At 32.1% G+C, this 21,747-nt stretch overlaps 1 long non-coding RNA gene across 1 annotated transcript; it reads right to left on the reverse strand.

Annotated features, from left to right (window-relative positions):
* Nucleotides 1-2,014: 2,014 nt before the first annotated feature.
* LOC146996075 (uncharacterized) lies at nucleotides 2,015-8,001 on the reverse strand. The gene is made up of 3 exons (XR_015041934.1): nucleotides 7,940-8,001; nucleotides 5,311-5,400; nucleotides 2,015-2,359 (listed from the first exon to the last, which is right to left on the reverse strand). It is a non-coding gene; the product is annotated as an uncharacterized LOC146996075 (long non-coding RNA).
* Nucleotides 8,002-21,747: the final 13,746 nt, after the last annotated feature.

A 21,747-nucleotide genomic window follows, 5' to 3' on the forward strand; every position in this document is an offset into this window, starting at 1 on the left:
CACCGACAGCGTATGGGATGTTATCAGGATTTGAAACACTAGTTACAATATCCCTTTAACCTCTTAAATACATACTCTCAACTGCTTAGTGTCACATCCCAGTATATATACAGAGGAAAATTCCAGTGAAAGTATGTGAAGGTGTGATGATCTAAAACCTACTTTTTTTTACACAGATAGTCTCAAATCGTTCTCTTATGGTTACTATGGAAAAATCAGAAATGTTGAAAATATTTATACAACTTATTTTGTTTTTAAATCTGAATTTGTGAATATATTAAAACTGAGCAAGGAAATTAAAATGAATTATTAATACAAAATATTAAAACTGAAAATTTTGCTTTTATTTTTAAGATATTAAAAATCTTTTTTGATCATTTTTAAACATCCAATAGCCCCCAAATTGAATTATTCATAATTAAATTATTTTACAAAATCAGTTTCTAATTTCAGTTAATTTGTATTAAAAATCGAATAATAAAATTACCCATTTAATAATCTTTACATAAATGAATCATCTTTCTTTAAAACATGTAAGGAATTTATAGTGTTTTTGATGACACTGTTGGGAAATTGTTAAAAGGAATAAATTGTATTTTTAAAACTAAATCAATTCCTAGCCTCAGAATAAATAAATACGTTTTCGTAAAATGAGAATGCTGCAGGCTTTTTTATATATTTAATATTTAGTTGTAAAAATTTGACATTATGTTAACAATTCTTTATATCATTCAAAAGGTAACTCAAGAAGCTCTTCTAAAATTCTTTCTGCTCACACAATTAAAAAAAAAAAAAATCTGAAAGGCCTCAGATTTTAGCAGTCACTCAAAGAGGCTAAAAGTTTATGAATGCATAGATTATCAATACAGATGGGGCAGTGGAAATAGCAAAACATTTTATAAGATACTGACACCAGAAAGTTATATATCTTCTATATATTTGAAAAATGAAGAAATATATGATGTAATTATGTAGAAATATTAAAATGTTTTCAATTAGATATATCATGAATTAAATGCATTTTAAATCAATCAGATTAAAAATTAAAAAAAGCATTGTTAAGAACTGTGTGTAATGCTTTTAAATAGCTTGGCTTGTTAGTCAATAATATATTAGATTTTAAAGGTAAATATGTTAAATTTTGCCAAATGGCAAGACTTGAATAAAAAGCGAAACAAGTTTACGACTGACGATATGAAGTCACATTTCAAAACTAATAGCCCTTTTAGATTAAAAAAAAAAGTTGTGAAAATAATTTGCAATGGTTCATTGGTATTATTTTACGCAAAAGTCAGTAAAATGAAATTTACCCGTTGAAATCAGCACCAAATTAAACTTTGTAAATTCTAGCGCATGTTAAAGGTTGTCTCATCCAGAATTTTATTACTAACCATTCATTTCAGAGCAAAATAAAACAGTAATTGCCATTTATATGACAATCAATATCAAAAATTTAAATCTGCATTTTACGCAACATAGAAAAACTTCAAAAGATCTACTGTTTACCATGCAATTAAGGCATTTTATTCTGCTATCAACTCTATCAATTATTAATTCCATTAAGTATATTCAGTTTACTCTTTCTGCTCAATATATGCAATGTAAAATTTTCCGTAAATTTATTAATTCATTTTGTTTTGAGGTGAGGTTTTTATTCAACTCTCAATGTCAACGAGAATGTTTAGTTCATTTTTTATTCGGTCTCAAAAGAGAAATCAAAATACATGGATTTATGAATCAAAATACATGAGAAATCACAGTGAGAAAAGCACTGCTACCTTAAACTGTGATTATATATAACAAATGCAGTGAATTATAGTTAAAATATTTATATTTCTGAACTATTTCATATATAACATTTTCAGTTTCGCATATGTGGCAATTTAAGAACTTTTTTATGTATACCAATTTTTTGAAATATCTGCAAAATTTTGTATTTTCAAGGAAAGCTTATTCTTTCACCTTTAGTATATAAGTAATGGTAATTTACCAGATAAAATTACTTAATGGGGAATACAGAAAAATATCTAACCACTTACCTTTGTGACTTCATCTGCAAAGAGACTAAAAAAGTAGTTCAGCTAAATCTGCTATAATAAATATTTATAATAATGCTAAATTATGCAATATCTATTAATATGACAAATTTATTTGGATGAAAAATAAACACATTCAGAAATTTATGGCACTATATTATGATGAACAGAGGAAAAACACTTTTCAAAATTCAAAATAGTTTTTATTAATCCAATTTATCACATTTTATTTGAATTCATGAAAAACAATCTTATATCCATGTATTCTTATGTATATAAGAACTCTTGATGAATTGGATCTCTGTCATTGCCTTTCACAGCACCTAAAATAAAAAAAAAAAACACTCACAATTACTATATGTGAATATAATTCATAATTAAATTTAAACAAATGACTATTAGAATGCAAATTAAAGGAAGCATTTAAAATATTTTAACATTTAGTACCTATAAACAGAGTAGCAATTATTTGATTTTTCGATTATAGTAAAATAAACATGGGGGATGCCTTTTAAAATTTTTTATGTCAGAAAATAAACTCAAACCACCAGCTGAATATATGAGCAGTTTTATCAATCAGCCACTGGTAGGTAACCTGGATACTGAATCAACATATAAAGTTGCCAAGATAAAGAGCGAAACAAAATTATGATAATCACATCTTACCTATTCATAAAACTATTTTAAATTTAATGTGTAGGCAAGTCCAAAAAGAGTGAGAATGAATTTATTTTGCAACACAAAGTAAAGTCTTGCAGGAGCAAAGAAAACTTGTCTCATGAGATTGGCAAGTAAAAAATAATTAACTGCATCTGGTAACATTTATCTGACAACACATAAGTAATTGTTAGCTACGTGCAGAAAATAAAATCTGATCAGGGGCGTAGCTAGAGGGGGACAAGGGGGGCATCTGTCCCGGGGTGCAGAATCCAAGGGGCGCCAAACTGATATTAGAACATTTTGGAATTAAATGTTTTCCATCCTTGGCAAACAGTAGGGGGCATGAAATCTTCAGTTGTCCCTGAGCGCTGAAAACCCTAGCTATGACTCTGAATCTGATCATGTTAATGCAATTTTAAACTTTTGAATTTAACCGCAGAAATTTACCAAAGAAGTACTTGTAACAGTAGTAAATGAAGATGTGGCTAATCTTTACTGTATGGTACACCTTGGTTTCTGTCTGAAAAAAAATTGCAAAGTGGTATTGGTTGTTTGTGAAATGTGGAAGCCCATTGCGTCAAATAAGTTTTTCGGTAACCCTAATGTTGATAATGTTGGCAAAAGTAGCCTTTGGAGAGAATAAAAAGGAGTTATTTCTGCAAATATTGCCAACGTGCTGTGATAAATTTAGTTTTGGGCTACTTTTTTTAATAGTAAACCTTTTGTACGGTCCCAGGTTTTTGGTTCTTACCATTCTTTTCAATTGCTGTGTTTGGTTGCACGGAAGTGGTATGGTCTTGTATTTTGAACATGCTATTTATTATTTTGGTGTGAATACCATCGTTTGAGTATGTCTGAGGTGACTAAGAGACGAAAAATTTAATTGAATTGCTTACCTGGAGGATGGTGGTGGGAAGCCTAAACATATGCATGTGAAAAAAAAAAATATGTTAAAAAAAAATGACGTTTCATTTATTTTTTGTCTCTGTGTGTTAATTTTTGTTAGAAGATTTGTTGTTTAATGTTTTTATGTTAGGAAATATGTATTTTTGGTAACTTATTCCTCTCTATTTGTGTATTTTTGGTTGTCTGTGTGTTAAGACAGTGGCGAATTTTTTCTGGTAACTATGATATTTTTAACTTTCTGATTTTCTTAAAGTGAAAATAGATCAATGTGTACATGGACAAAGTTAAGGCAGTGCACAATGCCCAGTTTGTGCAGTTCTCTGTTTTAATAGGTCGATGTGTACATGGACACAGAGTTTGTGTATGTCTTTGACTTCTTATTTTGGTTTTAGGTAGCGGCCACCTTGAAATTGGTGCCGATCTTGATATTAAAAAAAAGAAACGATTCGCCAAGGGTTACAGTAGAGTAAATTTTTACCAAAGATGTTCTACCATAATCACCATTTCAGTGGTTTAAACACTAGTGGAGCAGTATGCAGAGATGAAGATTTGAGTTTTGTTTACACAGCATGATGGTTTAGGCACTCCAGCCATTACAGTGAACAAAATTATAATAAACATAGCCACAATAATTGTCTATAAATATTGATGTATAACACTGCATTAACTAATATATTTCTTATGCTAGTATATACAGAATCCTTAATCGAAGGGAAAATCAGAAGACTGTGCATGCATTTTCCTTTAACTGAAACATGGATTTGACCAAACAAATCTGTCTTACGGGACATGCCACACTATGCAGATAGACAGTAAAAAGTGCTTGTGTTGTTTTTATTTGTTAGAGGTATGAAATAAATATACTTCTAGATTTTAATTTTTTCTTTTCTTGTTTTACATTTGGATTACCTATCAAAAAGTAAGAAATTTTGATATTATTACAATATCGGAGTTAAAATAACAATTATTGGACACGTTAAAGTAATGAAAATTTTAAATTAGGTTAAAAAGTAACCCTTAATGTGGCATATTTTTGAATTAAACTCTGTCCCTCTTTATTAAGGACTTTAATTAACTAATTTTAAATACAGAGCTATGAATTAATTTTTTCCCTTGCATGTTATAATAACTGAATTAAAATTACTCTGATACAGTCAAAATTCCTAAATGCAAGTACATAAAATTTACTTTAGCAATTTAAAAAGATGAGACACACTGAACACGTGAATAAATTTCTATCAAAGAATAATTTATTAAATTTGGCCCATTCCATAGTAAACTTTAACCATTAGATTACATTATTACACCATGTTATCAGTTTGAAAAGCAAGTCATATGCCAGATCTTGTATGTAAAAGAAATGCACAAAATAATATACAGATTATTGAAAAATAATGTATACCAATGTTTATAGATATGATTAAATGTAACAGAAATTTACTGTCCCAACCACATTTTTAAGTGAAATGTATTATTTTAACATTTTACAATATTTAAGGCATGGCACTAAATGCAACATTATGTGCCTGGATATAAGTTAGTAAATTAAAAAAAAAAATAATAATAATAATCAAAGAATTAATGTCATGAAAAATTTCAAAAACAAGCAGAATTTAATTTAGAAGACCTTTAGATACTTATGATAAATAAATCTGAGAATTCTTCACCCAAAATTAAATTATAATTAACTAAAACCAGTTTGACTGACCTTCTACAAAATCCTTGAGCTGCAATTTTTTCTAGCTTGAAAACCAAATTCTTCTCCACTTGGTAATAACATCTTAACCAGTTGAAATTCCTGCAGAAAGTTTGATAACACAGTAATAGAATTAATAGAATAGAAAAATTAACACAAAAGTATAGAACATCATTTAAACTTAACATTATTACAAATTTTGGTGCTTTCTGACTATCTGCAAAGCTGTGAAAATTGGCAAAATGGTTAGTTTATGGTTCATATCTACTGCTCTGTTCACAAGTAGTAATTCAAATAAGCACTTTATAAGAAACAAGAAATTTTAGGATGCACACACACAAAAATATACATTGGGTCAATATTCACATATTTTTCATCCAATGGAATACTATTCAGAAATAAAGATTAAATATAAAGCATGTAAATACATGTGTGTGGTATGCATATTCATGGTTTGCTATTATCGTGTGCATACTCTTGCTGTTTTAGCATAAGTTGAAGCTGTGAGGGCAGATGATAAGAAAGTATCAGAATTTTTTATGTATAAGAAAAGATTGCCCTGACAATAGTATCTCAATTGTTTAGCACTGACATTTACATAGCACATTAGAAATATATAGTAATATATGTATAATAAAAAGATAATTGCATATTATTAATTCATTTTTTTAAATGCCAAACTTTAACAATTCTTTCACATATAATTAAACAAAATTCTTTCACATAAACATCTAAAATCCATTCTTAACTAAAGAATAAATAATAAAACCATGTAAATTTCTTATCAAGCCCATCATTTCCGAAATGTCTACTTCTGAAAGTTCCCAGCATTTCTCAATATATTATTAAATTACTAAACTAAGCATCAATGATCGTCATGTTCGCTAATGTGGCAATATCTTTCACACTTCTTTGTTACCACAAGTAACAAGTAGGCTTCAATAAATCTTTAACTGTTACATGCTACTTTTGTCTAAAATTTGTACAAATAATAAAATTAAATCAGCTCTTTATAATATGCTCAAAGAAATAATTTTGTTTGAAAATTTGTATGTTATATATTGGCCTGATTAATGATTCAGGAAATAATTCGGGTTTTCAAAGTGCTTCCAATAATTCAAATTTCAGCTTGTGTCAAAATAAAATCTATAACACAAAGATAAGCAAATTTCCTTATGAACAATGCATTTTAACATTATTCGATCACTGGCAATCACACAGTACTGATTGCTTCAATAAGCATTACTGTAACTGTGTTATTTAAAAGACTGTAATGTTTTAATTATTTCCTTAATTAAAACATTACAGTCTTTTCCTCCTTCTAACACCAAAAGAAAACCCAGATAAGAGATATAAAAATATCAGTAAAAATAAATTATATTATTGAATGACACTTTACATTAATTACATTTATGCATATATTATTTTATTATAAATTATTTCAAAATCAAAGGAGAGAAGGGGGAGAAACTTTAATATTGGCATTTCTAAAATGATATAAACATTAATCATTTAGTACAGTTTGTTATTTCAGGCAAAAAGAATTCACTTTTCTGGATAGCATTTATATTTCCATCTCACTTTCAATGAAACATCAAGAGAAATGCATATAATTTAAACACCAGTTTATTTTATTTATCAGACAGATTATGTCAACTCGAAAAAACCTATCAGTAAAATTCGGTAGTAATAATTCTGAATGTTAGGCAACTTGCAAGATTCAACAAAAATTATCAATACTTTTATTATAATGACAATACTACAGTAACATGAACATAAAATTAAACTGCATATAACTATAAAATAAGCCAGCATATAATAATGGTGCATTGTTTTCTAAAACAATGGGCTCGATGAAAAACTACATGTATTATGGTAGCTATTCATATTCTTCAGCTCTCCTAATATTCTCATGTTTACTTTACATAACTAAAGTATCTAAAATACAATAAAAATGCAAACAATATTTATGAGAAAATGTTAAAAGCAATCATAAGCATTTGATTGAATGACCATATTTTGTCTTCCTGCAAATCGAATCTTAAAATGATATGCAGTTTGAAAAATGCTTAATCCTTTTATGAAATATTCAAAACAGATTAAAAAAGATACTGTTCTGTTATCAGGACCGGGTTCAGAATTGTATTTATGTATGCTTGTATATTTGTATGTTTGTGTGTCTACATATACACATCTATGCACATACTTACAAACACAGGTTCATACATTTCCGATTCTGGTCCCAATAACAGAACAGTACCCCCAAAAAAACTTGAATTACAAACTAGATTAAGATAATGTTTCAACCATACATATTTTGGACAAAACAATGCAAACTCTTATTTTTATACAATTGTTCAAACTATTTAACATAAATTTATTGCTGTAATAAAATAATAAGCAATCTGATCACACATATTATTTTAAAACTGAATGCATAAACTAGACTAAAAAAAATTCAGTCATAAATATTTGGATAGCAGGCAAATTAGATATTTGAAAAGACAGCCAGCCATTGAAATACACGTAATTCACGACAGAATGGTAACAATTCATAAAGCTGTGAAACATTTAACTGTCAAAATGACATAAATTCGAAAAGCAAAAAAAGTAAACATACAAGTATTGCAACTGAACTTACCTTTCATGCAACAAAAAATATCCATACAAGTTAACCTCATGGCGCAGCCATTTTGAATTTCGTTTCAAATCAGACAGATGTTTACGGATTTGCGGAAGAATACGAGGAACTAGTAGTTCGCCGGATACAATGTGCAATGACGCGAAAGAATATAGTTCTGTAGAACTTCCTACATTATTCCGTAATAAACAGTACTATTTCCTAATTTTTTCTTTATCTAATTAATTAATTAATAGGGAAATAGTTAAATAATGCCGAATTCATTTTTAATGAAATGTAAAATTTTGCATGTATGGGACGACCACCTTCCGTCCAATATTTCTGAGAATATAAACAAATTTTGGAATCTGAGAGTATCAGTAAATAAATATATAGAATATCGCCTCTCAAACGACCACTTCTGAAAGTGACCAATATAAATAAATATTGATATTAAGCATTATTTCTATAAGACGACCATCTCTATATAAGACCAAAGTTTCTAGAATCTTGGATAGTCATCGGAGATGTATCTTTACTGCGAAATTATCGCACGACTGTAATTCAATATCAATAACAGATCGCGCGATTGAAAAACATTTTCTGTCCTGTAATTAGAGGAAAAAAATTTTCCTTATGAGGTATTTCTCCCGCTTTCCTTGCGTGCCTTCGTGGTGTAATAGTTCTGCACGCTGGGCCGGTATTTCAGAGGTCCGTGGTTCGATTCACGGCGAAGTGGGTTGCTAATTTTTCATCTCTACGGCTTCCCAAAAAAATCCTAATGTCTCTACAGTGGCGCCCGAATTAAAAAGGTTTTGGATGAGGTATATCCACACCCAAGATTTAGTGATTGGATCCCCTTAAAAAAAAGTCGGCCTTTAAAAAGAGAAGTAATATAAGGTATTTCTCCCGCTTTCCTAGCGTGTCTTCGGCCCACCAGCGGCCGAGCGGTAAAGTCGCTGAACCCTGGTAGTGCGATCCGAGGTTCGAATCCCGCGAACGGGCTGGCTGCATGGGTGTTTTCGTGGTTTTCCCCACATGTAACGTGTATACGAGCCAGTTTCCCTTAGAAAGTCCTCCACGAAGACATCCCTCCCCTTAGGCAGATAGCCCTAGTGTGCTTTGCCATAATTAAATACACCACCACCACACCTAGCGTGTCTTCGTGGTGTAGTGGTTCTGCACACTGGGCCGGTATTCCAGAGGTCCGTCCTTCGATTCCCGGCGAAGGCAGTTGCTAATTTTTCATGTTTCCTGCTTCCAAAAAAATACCTAATGTCTCTATACCCAAATTTTTTAAAAAATTCGTTTCCGTAATTAAATATATATATATATCTAATTTTACCTATATTTGTAGTAGAGTTTGTAATCTGTAAGTAATTATACATGTAATTTATACATTTTTTATAAAAAAAAATATATGTTATTTAGAATTTTGCAAATATTCTAGAAAATGCTAATCCATTGAAAAAAATCTTTTCCGTGACTAAATAAATTTTTAAAAACGTCAGAAAAAATAGCAGTTAAAATTAATAACAAAATAACAAGAATAAATCATCAATCATATCAATATTTTTAGTGTACAGCATTTAGAAACAACTTAGTAAAATACATATGAAAAATAAAATAATGTGCAAGTTTCAGATGTGCAATGTCAAAAAATTAAAACTGGTAAATTTGAGAACAAATATCCTCAAAATGTTTGACAACGAAAGTCCTCCGGACAATGCTGAATGAATGTCCTCAGGATGTGAAATTGGTGAACTCCTCAGGACATCTGAGAATCAACATCTTCAGGACATCCTGTCATATCCCGGGACATAGCGACTTAAATAAGACATCCTCAGGATGTTAAATTACGATCTCCTCAGGACATCTGAGAATCAACATCCTTAGGACATCCTAAGTATGTCCCGGGATATTGCGACTTAAATAGGACATCCTGAGGATGTTTTGTGCTATCGGGGGTAATAACAAGAACCTTCCCTGAAGAATTATGATTATGTGAACTTTCAAACAAAAAGATTTTTGGACTGAAATGCTGAAAAATTCAATAGGACTTTAAAAATTAAAAATTTATTTTAAAAAAATTGATATTTATAAATTATACTTTTATAGAATCAAAATTTTATGATTTATGTTTGTTTTTTATTTGCTAGTGCTTTAACTCTTTCTCTTTAAAAAGGCTTCTCTGTCGCTACGCCTTTTTCTTTTTGAAGGGGGGAATATGTAAGATAAAAATATATGAATCAGAATTATAATATAACTATAAACATTAACTCGTCCTCTCTATTCTAAAATCGTAATAACTTCTCTGCATTGCGTCATTTCTAGATCACTCTATGGCCCGCGCAACTCTGATGACGTAATAATTAAGAACTGAAACTGACCTTGTAAACCAAAACTTTTCTCTTCGCGTACTTCCATCTTTCATAACTACGCACTTCAGCTTTTGCTCTGTGCTGTGCTAAGATGTAATTTCGCTGGCTTGCTTTCTATCTGAACAATATATAAAAATGTAAATCTTCTGTGGAAAGGCACGACTAGAGTGCCAAGTGATTGTGGCCACAAATATCAATTGGAAATAAAAATGGAATTAAAACTGCTTCGACTGCCAAGTTCTTTAGATATTACCAAGTTAGCATTACTAGCATACTACGCAATCAAATTCTTCTTCAATATGAATCTAAGCACGCCTCTACAGTGTTCCGTCTTTTTTCCTTTGCTCTTATTATGACATATATATATATATATATATATATATATATATATATATTGCATAATGAAATTTTATAAGTGATTAATTCTGAACTGCAGTTCAGTGCCATATGAAGTTGCTGTTTTCATTCTTGAGATAACATAAGGAACTATTTTGTATAAGGAAATAATTTAACTAATTTTGAAGCTATAGGAAAATATGCATTGTTTGAAATAAGGATGACGTTTTTGGAGCATTGTATGAACGAACAGCTTAATGAGCTTTTTCGTTAATTAAAAAAGAAAGTAGATGACTGTGAATGCATTTACAATTATTCAACATTCTAAATAAAATTAGTCTATGAAATTAATAAAAAGTTAGATACACATTATTATTAATAAATATTAAGGTTTTTTTTTTTTTTTTTTCTTTTCTCACAAATCCGAATAAAGAATTAAAGTTTTGGGATGAAGCATTCGAAATTACCTACAACAATAAGGAGCATGCACAAAATTTTCATTATATATTTTTATTATCTATAAAATATTCAACAAATAATATTTACAGCAAAAAATTTAAAAAAAAGTAAAATATTAGTTATTATGTGTTTGACAAAACATATTACATTAGTCAGATGTTATTTTCAAAAGTTTGATTATTTACAAATGGTTTCTTTAATCATAGCACACTTTCATTTAAGCAAACAGATTTCCTGGATGAAATTAGCTCTTAAACATCTTAAAAGTTCTAAAGCCACTTGAAATAATCATTTAATCTCTCATAGTTTGTTCTAAATTATTAATATAGAAAGAAAGAAACTTACAGGAGCAGTTAACAGTAAAAGTAATGATTAGCTTGTATGATTAAATTTCTTTATCAAACAAAATTTATCAAACAAAATAGTAATTAAGTTCACTTATTAGTGATGTTTCTGTATTGAATTGTTATGATCAGTGCTTAAATTGTGCCGGAGCCCACCGAAGCCCGGTTCCGCTGCTTTTCAATTTTTAAGATAAATTACAATTTTAGCCGGAGCGCACCGGAGCCCTAAATAAGATGAGCTTTGGTACTTCTTTTTATAAAACTGAACCACAATTTAAAAAAAAAAAAAAAAAAAATTAGAATTCCTAACGTTTCAGTTTAACAATAAGCAGACCTTGCAAGACTCTATTTCCCTAGAAATACGAACTCATGAGAACATGAGACGTTCAAGTAAAGTCCCGTCACTCACATGCGGAAGAAAAGCAATAAATTTGGTGGAGTTTGTTTAGGAACGCCTAAATTTCTCGCCATGCCATTGTATCTAGTGTATTGTTACCGATGCTTACAGTTAGTTATCCTCGCAGGAAGGAAAATTTGTGTTCTTAAATGTGCGTTAAGTGACAGCGAGTACAATAAGAGTGAAATACTGAGATAAACTGCTCAAGCACGTCCTATACACCGTCTTCCCACAGTATCCACTAATGAGGGGGGGGGAAGCGTAACCAGCAACTTTACATTTAGGAGTCCGATTCATTTACACCTGACACCCATCTGCTTGATGGCTATAATTATATCAACAGACAGCCGCGGTCAAAGAGAACGTTCTCTCTCACCAAGATTCCCCTCATTTTTTGTTTCCACCCACTCATACCCTCATTCTGTTTCGCCCAGGAATTTTCATCAGCTATACTTTAAGTATATTTAATTTTTGTGATGATAAAAGAACTCCCCCCTACGATCTTAAATCGAGCCGGAACCCACCGAATCTCAACTCCGGTGCTTCTTAGTTTTTGCAATAAATCATAATTCTAGCCTGAACGCACCGCAGGCATATTTCACAAGTGCACATCAGCGTAGCCACTGAGGGAGGGGTTTCGAAAGCTGACCAGTGAGCTTCTATTGCTCTTGTGACGCTAAATCTTCGAGCCTGTGAACGTATGTTGTTTACGTTTTAATTTGTATTTGTTTCGCAGTTATAAATGTATGGCGCAATAGCAGAAAATCTCGTAGTGCTTTCGTTTTATGAGTTTAATTAATCGCTTTTCTTTGCGATTTTTATCACGCATTAATATCTGGATTGATGTTCACGGCGTGTTATCGCTCTTTACATCGAGAAAATGACTCAAGCTTCAATTAGCCTCGAATATTATGCATTTACTAACACCTGAATATTAAGAAAATTCAAGTGTATAATTTTTTGGACTGGAAGTGTTACAATGAGTCTATAGTGTTTTTTTATTTCAGTGCTTGCATTCTTTTGAATTTTAAAGTGTAAGATTCAGAATACATGTTGTGTATGATCTGATTATATCCATTATTAACAGTAAAAATTAATACGTGAATAAATTGAATATATTCGTTGTGAATAAGATAAATTCATTCAGTTTGATGAGTATTTCTTGTCTAGACAGTACATGTAAAAGTGAGCAGTTATTAAATGTGAAATTTAACACACTAAAATGTATACGAATCCAAATTAGTAAAGTTCACTTTGAATAATGGTCTCCATTGGTTATTAGAACATCTTTTTCATATAGACTGCATTAAAAAGTCCTGACTTCTATTTACATATGCAATTGGTATAAATATTTTTCTCATGTACATAGTTTTATGTAAAGATAGCATTAAGGGCTCACATGTTTATCACATATTTCTTTCTTCATCTGATTTACCACTTATTAATTAATATTTCACAGGGATATTTTTGCGAAGTATCCAACATTTGTTTGTATTTATTTCAAATTCTTTCAACCAGGTAGTGAAATCTTCACAATTGCTTATATTTGATCTAATTTCGCAATGAAAAGTTTCAGAAGAAATCGACGATGCTTTAATCATTTTATACAGATAAAATTACGTGGCAGTATTTTTAAACCATCTTGCTTAAATCTTAAAGCACGCGAAAGGTCCTGCGACATGACAGAAATATTACTGAATGCCTATTGTTCCATCCTAGAAACCACTCCCTCGGTGGCTATACAGATGTGCACTTGTGAAATATGCGCACGAGCCCTGAATAAGAAAGCTGCGGCACTTCTTTTATGTAATTGAATAATAATTTCAGTAGAAATTTTATCTCGAAAATTTTATTTTAACAATAAAATTATATTAAAAATCCCGTATTAAATTTCAATTTATCTCTTTACATTTTATTTAATTTTAATTAGTTAATTACTTCAATCTTTAATTATTCCAATAAATAATAATTAATTATCTGATAATTATCAATTAATTATATAATAATTATTGATTAAATAACAATTTATAAACATTAATTAAATATCTATTAATTAATTTGATAATAATTAACTATTTTATTTTCAATTTATTAATGAGTTTAATAGTCATTTTATTTATTTATTTACTCTGCTGATGGTCTTCCATAGGGCTCCGGCACTTCTAATCTTAGAAATTAAGCCCTGGTCATGAGCATTTCCTTTGCTAATGACAGGCTGTCCTAATAAAATATCTGTGAACTTTTCAGTTTCATTTGCTGTAGGTTTGTTCAGTTTTCATTTTTTTACAAATTTTTGTTGAGAAAAATATTTTTTGTAGAAGAATCTTTTTACTTGTAAATTCAAATTTAGTGCATATATATTTTTTTGATTTATTGTGTTGCAATTTTCTGACAACTGTAATAATTTTTGAACAGCATTTAAATGTTGCATGATTCGCTGAGATATTTTGTCTGTTAATGTAGTCTGCAAATTTTTATTTTCATTGCCCAGTTTTTGGATTTTATTTACTAGTGATTAAAAAAAATATGATAGTTGATTTCTCAGAAGTGAAGTTTATGTGTGGTTTTTCTAAATTTTATACTCCTTCCTTTCAGAAGTTAATGATTGCTCCAGAATAACCTGTTTCACTTCTGTTGTACATTACTGCTGAAAGAATGTGTTTGCACAAATTATTTTGAATACTAAATTATTTTGAATACATTCACAAGTATATGCTTGCATGCTAATATTACACTGTGTATACATTTTCAAACAGTGTTTGTTACAATCATGCTCTGAATATTTTTTTTTTGACCTAATAGATTCTTCTTGATGAGCTACTTTTAAATTTAAATATTAAATATTCTGTCATCAATCTTCTCAGACTGTAAACATTTTGCATCTTTGTGTGGCCTTAAAAGTATTTAAGATTTTTGTTGTAATTTTGCCTTTGTGCTTTTTTTTTTTTTTTTTTTTTGTGCCAAGGTAGCAGAATGACCTAATAGGCAATGAAAAACTGTTGAATATTGTGATCATATTGAAACTCAGCAACAGGCTATCCTTGAAAGGGAGGGAAGACAACAGAACGCAAAATTTTAAGATGTAGTGATTGCTGCCGAGGGTGCCTGTAATGTAGTATATTAGGCATAAGTAACAGTGCTAATCGTACCCTAAACTATAACCATTAGTGATAGACTGCTAGGATAATTCATAATGACCTGGTCATGATCATTTCCTTTGCTGATATCTGTTATTAAAATGTCACCAGACTAAGATAAGACCATCGTAATGGTAAGGCAAAAATGAGATTTGTCTGAAAAGAATGTGCCATGCTGAAACTTCCCACATAAAGGAGCACTGGCAAAACATACAATTCCAGTAATTAAAACAACCTATAGTTCTTTCTTTTTTAGTCTTTCTACATAGCATTACTGGAGTACGTGATATGCGTATGCACTGCAATATTAATTATCTGCATATTCCTTTTGCAGTCTATGCTAAGTCATCTAACAGGAAGATTTTAAGATTATTGGATTTTTCATTCATGGCATTGCATTTTGAATACCAGCAGCGTAGAAAGTGAAAGAGGGAAACAGATGCATATTATGACGGAAAAAACTTTAATATGTTTTAGGGAGGGATTTTTGAAATAAACTGTGATAACTACAAAGAATGAATAACTGTTACATTGTATAGAATAAAAACGATTAAAATCATTACCAGCAATTTTTTTTTCTTTTTAAGGTGATGGAATAAGAATATGACCTAAATTAAAATTGTGCTTGTAGTATGTGTTGTAGAACTGTATTGAAATTTTATTTTCGTAAATTTTAATATTTATGCTAGCTGTACATGTCTGTCCACACTTTTTAAACCTTGAGCTTTTAGTTGCCATATTCTTTTCCCTTCAGATTTATAACCTTCGGGTTCGGCTACCTGTCATAGTTAGAGAAGAATGGATTTTGAATTTTTTCCCCAATGAGCTATTTATTACAAATGATGTTCTGGTATTTCTTTCCTCATCATGTAACCATCCATAAAAAGCTCTATAAAAAATTAAAAGCAATTTATAATCCATTATTTCTACAACATTTTAGACAGTAAAAATTTATCTAATAACAATATGTTAATTTCATAATATGTAATAAACATATATTGTAATTTTGAATCAGCATCTTGTTAAATATATGTAGTATTATGAAAACCAATTTTAACCTGTATATGTTAAAAAAGAATAGGAAGTCTATAGTTGTTTTTAACATAGTGGGTCATTTAAAAAATTCTGTCATTTTTAGTGGCTGAATAAGTACTGAGATACATTTTAATGCAATGTTATTGTGTCTAAGATGTAAGGCAGATGAACCAGAACACGCAAAACAAGTATCAGGTTCTGTGTTCCTCCTTACTTGCTTTGGGAACATTAAATGACCTGACTCGGAACAGGGAGCTTACTAAAGCTATGTTCAATAAAGTGGGAAGTAGACAATACACACAAGAAGGGTATACGAAACCCTTTATTTTCCTCTCTTTACAATGATTTCCGGACTTCGGAATACAGAGCCAACCACTTGTGGTCCGAACGTAAGAATATAAAAATATTAACTAAACTCTAACTAAACTAACTTTGGATTAATAAACAAGTGCCTACTTGAAGATTGGCCGTATATTAAAAAAAGCCGTATGTAGTACAGAGAACTGCTAACACTACAATACGTTTAAAATTATCAAGAGGATTAAACCTCTGGCCTTGAAGGCAACCAGCAACCGAGTAAAACTGCTATGGCAAGCGGCCTGCTCCTAATCACTCCTTCCTCTCTCTTGCTTGGCAAAAAGCCACAACTTAAGTACTTGGCGTTCGCAAGACAAATTTGCATAAATAAGTTAAAGCTTTTAATTCTGGCCGGAAGTAGAAAATAAGAAGTGATAGTAAAGATTTAAAATAAAACAAACGTTAGTAAAACTTAAGATCCTTACATACTTCCCGCCAGAGTTAATTAGTTTGAAACTGAGGTCTAAAACGACCTTGTTGAAAACTTTTAGCTCTAGAATCTAACGCGAGGCCAATCTTTTACAAACATTTCTCACTAGAAACTAGAAATTTAAAAAAAAAAAAAGTCGTTTTTACATTATCAATTCCATGGACAATTACTTTTCATCTGTACTGCATCTAAACAGGAGTTCTTAGTTGAAATCTGGTTCCTTCCAGAGATCTGGAAGGAAAACTAGTTTAATGAAATGTTACACAATTAAATGGCAAGTAACATGAATACTTATATTTCTCCTAACATTCTTATTTCATTCATGACGTTATTTAAATCTCTCCCGGTGCTCTCTGACATGTGTTGTAAAAAAAACGCCAAACACGAACGTGTTTATATATACGTGTTCAACACTGCCGCCTACAATCAAAACACTAACGTGTTAAAATTCAACATAACAAGACCTCGTAACACACCCTATCTTCAACTCTAAACCCTGAGGTACTATTCTGAAAGTGGCTAACTCTGAAGTGTAGCGTCAGAGAGCCTAACTACATTCTTTCAACCTTTAACACATATTCACAATAATTTGGCATTTCTACAGTCCCACAAATAAGTTTAAAATTTTTGGCATTACTTTCACTTTTACCATATCACAGTATTTCTTAACATTTAAAATAACAGTTCACATTGTATATAAGAACATATTAACATGCCGTTAATTTTACGCATTTTAAAATATACATTAGTAGTACATTGTTAACTTCTATTCTTTTCCAAGCAAGTGCCAATTCTTCTACATTGAAATACTACATTTCAAAAGTCTTTCAGACTAAAACTTCTTTCTTGCCAGAATGTTTTAAATAAAATTTATACAATAACTTTTACAATATTCAAGTATTTACACATTCCTATTATACATCAACTTTAGTTTTACTCGCGAGTAATTGAAAAACATAATACCAAAATAGCGATAAAGGTAGCCCTCATATGAGGTAAAACATCTTGAATTCTGCCACTTGCAGTAAGAATGAAAGATTAACTTAAGGTTTCAAAGTAACATAAAGTTTTACTTATCTTTGTGATATTCGGACATCTTTTTTTCTGCCCAGTCCTGGAAGGTACCGAAGATTATGGTTTGGTTTATCTTCCTTCTTGTGCGGGTTCGCCCTTCAGTTCCTTCCTCCATGAGCTTTCTTTTCCTTCCAGTTCTGTCACCCTTGAAGACCTTCTTTTTAGCCTCTGCCTGTGGTCTTGGCCGTTTGAAGGCAGCTGGTCTTGGCGGAACCGGGACAACTCTCTCTCGTTCCTGCTTGGATCTCGTTGCTGGCTGTTCAAATTTTCCTTGTTTCTTTGCCTCCGCAGCTGGTGTTCCTTCAGCAATTCGTCGACATTTGCTGCGTAGACTCCTGTCCGATGTACCCATCGGACAGCGTTTCATCGGACATCTTCCGTTTGGTAGCCGGGTTATAGTTGCCGTCATTTCTCCTGGCTCTCTCTTTGCATTCGTCGTACTTCTCCCTTCTACATTCTGGGGGTGGTCGTGCTCTCTCTTTTCTGGTCGGTGGAACGGCTTCTTTTTCTTGTTACCTTCAATTTTCCAACGGGGAAACTTTCTTTTCAATTGCTCCTGCCTCCTAATGGCTTGCCCTTGTGATTGTCGTTGTTCCACCTCTGGAGCTTGTGCCTGCAGTGCCTGCCGTGCCGGATCCTGCAAAAGATCTTTAAATATTTGCATTTTATTACGGTTATAGAATGGTTTTATCTGGTCAATGTTTGCGGAGCATGTTTCACCATTCCTGGCTTTTAACACCACTACAGCCTGAGTTATTTTTTCTATGACATATGGTCCTTCAAATCGTGGAAAAATTTGGTAGTTTTATCTTCTGGTAGTGAAGAAAGTGAATGCTTAATTTTTAACACTTCATCTCCTACTTTATAAGTTACTCCCCGTCGTTTCATATCGTAATAAAGTTTCTGTTTTCTCTGTGCTACTTCAGTGTTCTTTTTTGCTTCTTTAATTAATTTTTCTATATCACCCATTTTAAATTCTGGGGCTCTTTGTTGAACATAAAATAATTTATCTAACGGCGTTATAATCTTTCTGCCTAAAAATAACTCAGCAGGAGTTTTGTTTTGCGGTCCTAAGGGCGAAAGCTAATTCATTGACATAGTTATCCCAGCTTTTATGAAAATTTTTAACATAACTACGGATAATTTTCACTATATTTCTATTGACCCGTTCCGCTATATTTGATTGCGGCCGATATGGGACCATTTTTAAATGACGTATGCCCAGTTTTTGGCACATGTCTTCAAATATATTACAAAATTACAAATTGAGGACCATTATCCGATATAACTTTTAGGGGCGCCCCGTATTTTAAAATATATTTATTTAAAATAGAATCAGTAACTAATTTCGCGGAGGCTCGTTTTAAGGGAACAAACATTCCGGCCGGGCGGAAATTAATATAATTAACTGCTTGACATGTTGGGCAGGACTGGACATACGCCCTTGTTAACTTTTGCAGTTCAGGAAAATAAACTGCTTCGCGTACGCGTTGGATGGTTTTTCGAATACCAGCATGAGAAGCTAAAAGGCAGTCGTGTAACTCCTGCAGGATATTTAATCTAAGACTAGCTGGGATAACAGGTCGAAATTCGTTGTTGGAATTTGTAGTTTTTGTATAAAATAATAGACCATCTATTAGTTCGTAATGGGCCGCCCTATTTCTTATCGCCACAATATCATGGTGGCTGAAATTTTCAGGATCCTTTAAATACTCATAAATGTTTTTAAATTCAGGATCCTTACCCAGTTCGGTTATTACAGTTTCTCGGGAATTTATCGTACATGCTGTGAGCATTGCCACCTTTACAGTATTACCTTCTTCATCTATTTTTATTCTGGAAAGGGCATCTGCTACGATATTTTCCTTTCCGGGGGTGTGGTTGATTACCAGATTATACTCTTGTAACTTGAGTGCCCATCTTATTAACCTTGGGGATAAGTTTTTCCCTGAGTACAATCTAGTTACCGCCGCATGATCAGAATACACTGTTATCGGCGCCCTTCCAAAATAGACTCGGAACTTTTGCACTGCTAACAGAACTGCAAGTGCCTCTCTCTCGATCGCGGAATAATTTCTTTGTGTTTGATTTAAAGTTCGACTAAAAAATGCCGCAGGCTTCTGATTTTGCGAAAGTACCGCTCCTACCGCATAATCCGAAGCATCCGCTGAAATTTCTAAATTCTCATCCTTTTCAGGAAATTTCAAAACAGGGGCTTGAGTTAATGCTTGCTTTAATTTTTCGAAAGCACTATTGGCTTCGGCCGTCCACGAGAATCTTGCCTTTTTCCTTTTTAATTTTAACAATGGCTCAGCGATAGCCGCAAAATCTTTTATAAAGGACCTATAATATGAACAAAGTCCTATAAAAGAAAAGAGCTTCTTCGCCGTATTTGGCGGCGGATACTTTTGCACAGCGATTATTTTTGATTCGTCTGTCTCGATTCCTTTCTGAGATATTTTGTAACCTAAGTATTTTAATTCAGGGGCTGCAAATTTGCAATTTTCGACATTAACTTTTAGACCGGCCTCATTTAATAATGAAAACACCTGTCTTAAATCCTGTACATGTTGGTCCAGATTATCACTAGTAATAATGATATCGTCTAAATAGATAAATGTGGACTTTCCAAGAACAGGCCTTAGCACAATGTCCATACATCGCTGAAATGTTGCCGGTGCCCCTGAAAGGCCAAACGGCATACACAGGAATGCATAAGTGCCAGACTTGGTTATAAAAGCAGTCTTAGGCACATCTTCCGGTCTAACCCCTATTTGAAAATAACCAGTCGTTAAGTCTAAAGTAGTCATGTATTTGGCAGAAGTTATGTTCCTTAGAATTTCTTCAATAATAGGTAACGGATATACCGGATATTTAGTCATGGAGTTTAATTTACGATAGTCAATCGCAAAACGCCACCTTTTTGGATGTGTTACTGGATAGTCATTGTTTTTCTTACATAACACCACCGGGCTAGCATAACTACTTAAGATGGGCGTTATGATCTTTTGACGTAACATATCTCTAATGTGCCACTCTATAATTTTTTCTTTATTCTTATCATATCGGTATGGTTTGTGGCGAACTGGCAGTGAATCTCCGGTGTCGATACTATGGTTAGTAACTTGAGTAAATCCTGGAATATCACTAAATAACGAAGCAAATTCACTTACCACTTGTCGAATTTTTTGTTGCTCTTCCTTAGGCAGGTGGTCAAGGTTTAACATTGGTGGTTCTGTTTTTTCTTCTCGAACTGGTTTCATCGTCAGCTTAAGGGACGCTTCGTTAAAATCCAGCGTTGCTTCTGCCTCTGAAAGAAAATCTATCCCTAAGATGATATGTGCTTGCAAATTCTTTACTATAAAAAACATAATCTTTACTTGCTCGTCCTTGATACGAACTTATAACGGTAATTTACCTATGCACTTGCATCTTTCTCCCTGCGCAGCTAACACTGTCGTATTATCCGAATTATATATGTGGTATTTACGAAAATACTTCCTAAAAAAATCTTCTGCCACACAGGAACACTGCGCGTCTGTATCCAGGAGTGCGGTGGCTGAGATGTTATTCACCAACACTTCAATCTTTGGAAGAGTCAAATTTTTCACCATCTCTGTATTTAACTTGAAGGAAGAGGGGTTTTCTTGGCCTTCGGATTTCCGCACCCTCCCGTCAGCAGAAATCCGTTTTAGTTTAAATCTTGTTTTTTCCTTTCCATGCTTTCCTTCTTTTTCCAGTGGCCTTCACACTTTTTCCCTGGATTACTATTGAACTGTCGACGTTCGCCGGTTGTTTTTGGATACTCAGGTTTCCTTGCCCACTGATTCGCTTTGCTTCCGTAGCCGTGTTTTTGACTTTGCTGTGGTCTTGGCGCAC

The sequence above is a fragment of the Stegodyphus dumicola genome, chromosome 7, assembly GCF_044657685.1.
Source record: "Stegodyphus dumicola isolate Sdum_Otavi_A_Nest chromosome 7, ASM4465768v1".
Taxonomy (NCBI): domain Eukaryota; kingdom Metazoa; phylum Arthropoda; class Arachnida; order Araneae; family Eresidae; genus Stegodyphus; species Stegodyphus dumicola.